At 39.8% G+C, this 7,635-nt stretch overlaps 1 protein-coding gene across 1 annotated transcript in view; it reads right to left on the bottom strand.

The window, feature by feature from the left end:
- The window catches only part of LOC104995216 (major allergen I polypeptide chain 2-like), a 40,105-nt gene that overhangs the window by 23,296 nt on the left and 9,174 nt on the right, over positions 1-7,635 (bottom strand). The gene's annotated exons all lie outside the window — the stretch shown is intronic.

Genomic DNA, 7,635 nt, shown 5'->3' with positions numbered 1-7,635 from the left:
GGGACCTAACTAAACTTAAAAGCTTCTGCACAACAAAGGAAACTATTAGCAAGGTGAAAAGGCAGCCTTCAGAATGGGAGAAAATAATAGCAAATGAAGCAAAGGACAAACAAGTAATCTCAAAAATATACAAGCAACTCCTACAGCTCAACTCCAGAAAAATAAACGACCCAATCAAAAAATGGGCCAAAGAACTAAATAGACATTTCTCCAAAGAAGACATACAGATGGCTAACAAACACATGAAAAGATGTTCAACATCACTCATTATCAGAGAAATGCAAATCAAAACCACTATGAGGTATCATTTCACACCAGTCAGAATGGCTGTGATCCAAAAGTCTACAAGCAATAAATGCTGTAGAGGGTGTGGAGAAAAGGGAACTCTCTTACACTGTTGGTGGGAATGCAAACTAGTACAGCCACTATGGAGAACAGTGTGGAGATTCCTTAAAAAACTGGAAATAGAACTGCCTTATGACCCAGCAATCCCACTGCTGGGCATGCACACCGAGGAAACCAAAACTGAAAGAGACACATGTACCCCATTGTTCACTGCAGCACTGTTTATAATAGCCAGGACATGGAAGCAACCTAGATGTCCATCAGCAGATGAATGGATAAGAAAGCTGTGGTACATATACACAATGGAGTATTACTCAGCCATTAAAAAGAATACATTTGAATCAGTTCTAATGAGATGGATGAAACTGGAACCTATTATACAGAGTGAAGTAAGCCAGAAAGAAAAACACCAACACAGTATACTAACGCATATATATGGAATTTAGAAAGATGGTAACAATAACCGTGTGTAGGAGACAGCAAAAGAGACACCGATGTATAGATCAGTCTTATGGACTCTGTGGGAGAGGGAGAGGGTGGGGAGATTTGGGAGAATAGCATTGAAACATGTATAATATCATGTATGAAATGAGTCGCCAGTCCAGGTTCGATGCACGGTACTGGATGCTTGGGGCTGGTAAACTGGGACGACCCAGAAGGAGGGTAGGGGAGGGAGGAGGGAGGAGGGTTCAGGATGGGGAACGCGGGTATACCTGTGGCGGATTCATTTCAATATTTGGCAAAACTAATACAATATTGTAAAGTTTAAAAATAAAATAAAATTTAAAACCTGTTTTAGAAAAAAAAATAATGAGACCTAATTAAACATAAAATCTTTTGCACATCGAAGGAAACTATAAGCAAGGTGAAATGACAGCCTTCAGAATGGGAGAAAATAATAGCAAATGAAACAATTGACAAAGAATTAGTCTCAAAAATATACAAGCAGCTCCTGCAGCTCAATTCCACAAAAATAAATGACCCAATTAAAGAAAAAAAAATGGGCCAAAGAACTAAACAGACATTTCTCCAAAGATGACATACACACGGCTGACAAACACATGAAAAGATGCTCAACATCACTCATTATCAGAGAAATGCAAATCAAAACCACTATCAGGTACCATCTCACGCCAGTCAGAATGGCTGGGACCAAAAGTCTACAAGCAATAAATCTGGAGAGGGTGTGGAGAAAAGGGAACCCTCTTACACTGTTGGTGGGAATGCAAACTAGTACAGCCACTATGGAGAACAGTGTGGAGATTCCTTAAAAAACTGGAAATAGAACTGCCTTATGACCCAGCAATCCCACTGCTGGGCATGCACACCGAGGAAACCAAAACTGAAAGAGACAGGTGTACCCCATTGTTCATTGCAGCACTGTTTATAATAGCCAGGACATGGAAGCAACCTAGATGTCCATCAGCAGATGAATGGATAAGAAAGCTGTGGTACATATACACGATAGAATATTACTCAGCCATTAAAAAGAAAGCATTTGAATCAGTTCTAAAGAGATGGATGAATCCGGAGCCTATTATACAGAGTGAAGTAAGTCAGAAAGAAAAACACCAATACAGTATATTAATGCATATATATGGAATTTAGAAAGATGGTAATGATGACACTGTATGCGAGACAGCAAAAGAGACAGATGTATAGAACAGTCTTTTGGACTCTGTGGGAGAAGGCAAGGTGGGATGATGTGAGAGAATATCATTGAAACATGTATATTAGCATATGCGAAATAGCTCACCAGTCCAGGTTCGATGCATGAGACAGGGCCCTCAGGGCTGGTGCACTGGGATGATCCTGAGGGACTGGATGGGGAGGGAGGTGGGAGAGGGGTTTAGGATGGGGGACACATGTACACCTATGGCTGATTCATGTCCATGTATGGCAAAAAAAAAACCACTACAAATTGTAAAATAATTAGCCTCCAATTAAAATAATTAATTTAAAAAAATCAAACTAGAAAAAAAAAATGTTAATTTTTTACCATTGAAATAAAGATCAAATCTGACCCAGCAGTTGTTAAAAAAAAAAGAAGAAGAAGAAGAAGATGTGGTACATATAAACAACAGAAAAGGAACAAACTGTGCCACTTGTGAGAGACTGCCTAGGGACAGTCATAAGGAGTGAAGGAAGGCAGAAAGAGAAAAACAAATATCATATAGTAACACATAAATGTGGAACCAAGAAAGATGGTTTGGTATAGATGATCTTCTTTGCAAATCAGAAACAGAGACACAGACATAGAAAATAAAGATATATATAAGAAGGAGAGGGTAGGATGAAGGAAATTTAGATTCATATATATACACTATTGACAATGTATAAAAATAGATAACTAATGAGAACCTACTATATAGCACAGGGAACTCTACTCAGTGCTCTTTGGTGACCTAAATGGGAAGAAAATCCAAAATAAAATGGGTACCTGATTCACTTTGCTGTACAGCAGAAACATAACACTGTATGCTGCTGCTGCTGCTGCTGCTGCTGCTGCTGCTAAGTCGCTTCAGTCGTGTCCAACTCTGTGCGACCCCATAGATGGCAGCCCACCAGGCTCCCCCGTCCCTGGGATTCTCCAGGCAAGAACATTGGAGTGGGTTGCCATTTCCTTCTCCAATGCATGAAAGTGAAAAGTGAAAGTGAAGTTGCTCAGTCGTGTCCGACTCTTAGCAACCCCATGGACTGCAGCCTACCAGGCTCCTCCGTCCATGGGATTTTCCAGGCAAGAGTACTGGAGTGGGGTGCCATTGCCTTCTCCGTAACACTGTATCCCAACTATAATCCAATAAAGTAAAAAAAAAAAAAAAGAAGAACACCCTCTCCTGGCACTGCTAAGGAGTTCTCTTGGTGCCCAGGAGGCTGGCTAATATCTCATCCAGGAAACCCCACTTGGCTTTGGCGGTACACCCAATCTAGGTATTGCCAGAGGATTGCCCTTTTACCTTCCAAGGAGCTCTGTAAGAGTCCTTTGCTTTGGCCCATGTCCCTTAGGTCCCTTCAGCCAGAGCCATCCTTAAAACAAGTAGGGCAGAAAGCAACACAAGCAGCAGCACTGGCCACCCAGTGTACTGAGGCCAGCATCCCCGCTGACCTACTCCATGCCCACAGCTGGGGGCTCACACACTGCAGCTTCTGCTCCCTGGGAGTCCTCCTGCCAGTCAGCTCTAGGCAGGAGACAGGACTCCCACCAGTAATTTCAGTATCTACATACTGAGAGTCTTTTCACTGTGTCCCATGTTATCTCTTACACACTCTTCCATATTTTATTACACTTTATGTCTCTGTTTTATCAAGTTATTGTTCTTTGAGCTAAATTAAAACTTACTAATTTTATCAACAGCTGTAATTTCTGCTTTTGAATGTATTATTTGAATACTTTAGTCCAAGAAAATCCATTGTGAATGTATTAAATCTCTCTATATAAGGGATGTGTGTGTGCTCAGTTGTGTCTGACTCTTTGCGACCTTATGGACTTGTAGCCCACCAGGCTCCTCTGTCCATGGGATTCTCCAGGTAGGATAGTGATAGAGAAATAGAAAGATCTCCTCAGACTGACAATCATCCATGTTCTCCCTTCCCTGGTACAGTTTGAGATTTCCACCTTGCACCACATCAATCCGTCCTGCAGGCCTTCCTCTCGTATTTCCTATAGTGTAGGTATGATGGTGATGAATCCTTTAAGCTTCTGCATATGTGAAAAAGTGTTTCTTTTTCCTTTATTTTTAAAAAATAGTTTCATCAGGTGGAGAATTAGAGATTCACAGTATTTTTTTCTTTTAATACTTTCAATACTTGGTAAACTGCATTGTTTTCTAAGAGAAGTACGCTGCTGTTCTCTCTGTTCCTGTTTCTCTGGCTGCTTTGAAGATTTCCATTTTATCACCACACTTAAGAAATCTGATTACAATGAGCTAACTGAATTTTTTTTTTTCATTTTTCTTATGCTTAAAGTTAACTAAGTAGTATAGATCTATCGGAGAAGGCAATGGCACCCCACTCCAGTACTCTTGCCTAGAAAATCCCATGGACGGAGGAGCCTGGAAGCCTGCAGTCCATGGGGTCGCTGAGGGTCGGACATGACGACTTCACTTTCACTTTTCACTTTCATACATTGGAGAAGGAAATGGCAACCCACTCCAGTGTTCTTGCCTGGAGAATCCCAGGGACGGGGGAGCCCGGTAGGCTGCCATCTATGGGCTCGCACAGAGTCGGACACGACTGAAGTGACTTAGCATGGATCTATAGGTTTATATTTTTCATCAAATATGGGAAGATTTTGGCCCCTACTCCCTAAGAGATTCCAATTAATCATGTATTACCCCTCCCCCAGGTTGTCTCACAGCTCACTGATCCTCTTATCATTACTCAATTTTTTCTGGTTTTTATTTTGGATAGTTTCTGTCATTGTCTATTTCAAACTTACTAATATTTTCTTCTATGGTGCCTAACCCATTGTTAATTCCATCTAGTGGAGTATATTTTTTAACCTATTCAAGTCTTTTAAAAAATATATCTATGTTTCAAGTTTACATGTCCAAGTGGTCCTCTCATTTCTTAAACATCTGGAATACAATTTTAATAACTTTTAATATTTTGTCTATCAACTGTATCATGTTTGTGTTTTCTGGGTTTGTTTATATTGAGTTCTTCAATTATTTATATTGATTCTATTCTTCAATTCTCCAATTGTTTGTATTGATGTCTTTGTTCCTTGAGTCATTTATATTGATTATTTCTGATCACAGTTCATATTTTTCTGCTGCTTTGCATGCTGCTAGCTAGTTTTTTGATGCCATATATTCTAAAATTTAACATTTAGGTACTAGGTACCTCTGTAATACTATAGATATTCCTGAGCTTTTATCTTTTACTTTGAAATAGGCTGATCCATTTGAAGCTTCTTTTAAGCCTTGTTTAGCTGGTACATAAGCATCTACATGAAAAGGCAAATTTTATACCACTGCTAAGATCCAAGCTGAAACTCCAGTACTTTGGCCACCTCATGCGAAGAGTTGATTCATTAGAAAAGACCCTGATGCTGGGAGGGATTGGGGGCAGGAGGAGAAGGGGACGACAGAGGATGAGATGGCTGGATGGCATCACTGACTCGATGGACGTGAGTCTCAGTGAACTCCGGGAGTTGTGATGGACAGGGAGGCCTGGCGTGCTGCAATTCATGGGGTCCCAAAGAGTTGGACACGACTGAGCGACTGATCTGATCTGAAGATCCCTTCCTTAATCAAATACTTGATTCCCCATGAATAACCTAGATATTCCTCTAAGACTGTTAGAAATACAAACTATTTTCAGACCTGTACAAATTCTCAGTATTGTTTCCTCTGCTCCTTTCAGATTATTCCCTCACTTTGGGCAGTTTTCTCATATACACACAGTGAGCAATATGCAGTGAAGTCTTTAGGACTTCTTGCAGAATCCTGGAATTGTTTTTCTGTGGAACTCTCTCCACTTCAGTATTCTGCTCTGCAAATGTGACCACACTGGCCACCGTGGACTGAAGTTCAATTTCTGAATATCATTCTTTCCTATATTTTGTCCAGTTTTAGTTGTTCCAGGTGGAAGTATAAATCCATTTCCTGCCCAGAACCACTAATATTTTTATTTTGTTTTGTCTGAATGCCTTAGCATATTCCATTGACTACAAATTTGGAAGGGCATTGTTTTATTATAAATTCTCCATTGGAGTAGGCGAAGAACATTGTGGAACCCGAATTAAAAGAGTATGTATGGGGCTAGGTGGAGAGGGGATGGAGAAGAGACAGATAGACTAGATAGATAGATAGGGGAGATACTTTCTCAATGGAGAATATTTCTTTAATGATTAAAATTTCTTTGCCATATAGATTAGGTCTGAGAGTGTTAGAAAATCAATAAGCCATCCCTCTGGGTCGTCTCAGTGCACCAGCAGGAGGGAGGAGGGTTCAGGATGGGGAACATGTGTATACCTGTGGCGGATTCATGTTGATATATGGCAAAACCAATACAATATTGTAAAGTTAAAGAATAAAATAAAATATAGATGCATAAAACTAAAAAAAATAATAATAAAATTTAAAAAATAGAAAATCAATAAGCCAGAAAGCTTGGTAAACATACAGCATATTAAGAGAGAAATCAGGGAAAGGAGATCAACAATGCAGAGGGCAGGTGGAGTGGTACACATGTTATAATTTAAACAGGATGACCAAAGACATCAGTGAAATAACATTTGAGTGATGTCCTGAAAAAGGTGTATGTGGTGCATTTTGCCATGCAGTAACATTTTAATTTTTATGCATTCAAAATTATCAATCGGGTTTCATTTCATCTTTAGAAAGGTCTTCTCTACTCTGTTAAAAAAAAGAAAAAAAAAAAGAGTTCCATAACATTTTCTAAGAATTTGATGACATTTTCTATCCCAGTCTTTGAAAGTGTAAACCTTTAACTTATCTGAAATTAATTTTGGAGAAAGCTATGGAGACACAGATGCAACAGTTTTATTTCCCCAAATATTCAATTAGTTTATTCAGCACCAAAATTTCATGTATGAAACAATGCAAATTTCCTGCTTTGCAAGTTATCTTTTTCATAAAATCCATGATGACTAGGATCTATCTCTGGTTTTCCTTTAATAGCTCATTTATCTCCCCATGATATGAGTGTGCATGTTTAGGCATCTCCTCAGCTTACTACTAATTACTTAACATTTTTTTCACACATATGTTTCCTGATTTTTCCAAATATAATACAGTAAATGGAATATAAATAAACCATATGATTGTAATCTTTAATGTTCATTTTAATTTTTATTTATTATTTGACTGAGCTGAGTATTAGTTGGGGCACAGAGGATCTTCGATTTTCGCTGCCACATGCGGGATTCAGTTCCCTGATCAGGGATCCAACCTCGGCCCCTGCATTGGGAGCTCAGGGTCCCAGCCACTGGACCACCAGGGAAGCGTAATCTTTAAGTTCCAAATCTGTAACTTATCAGAATACATTTGAGATTCCTCCAGGTTGTTGCATGTGGCAACAGGTTCTTTTTGAAATACACACACAGAGAGAGAGAGAGAGATACTCATGTGTGTGCTGTGCCTAGTCGCTCAGTCATGTCCGACTCTGTGTGACCCTGTGGACTACTGCCCACCAGGCTCCTCTGTCCACGGGATTCTCCAGGCAAGAATACTGGAGTGGGTTGCCATGCCCTCCTCCAGGGGATCTTCCCAACCCAGGGATCAACTTAGGTCTCCCACACTGCAGGCAGAATCTTTTCTGTCT

Source organism: Bison bison, unplaced genomic scaffold (genome assembly GCF_000754665.1).
Source record: "Bison bison bison isolate TAMUID 2011002044 unplaced genomic scaffold, Bison_UMD1.0 scf7180017864280, whole genome shotgun sequence".
In the NCBI taxonomy this organism is placed as follows: Eukaryota; Metazoa; Chordata; class Mammalia; order Artiodactyla; family Bovidae; genus Bison; species Bison bison.
This window is presented reverse-complemented; position numbering and strand designations above follow the sequence as displayed.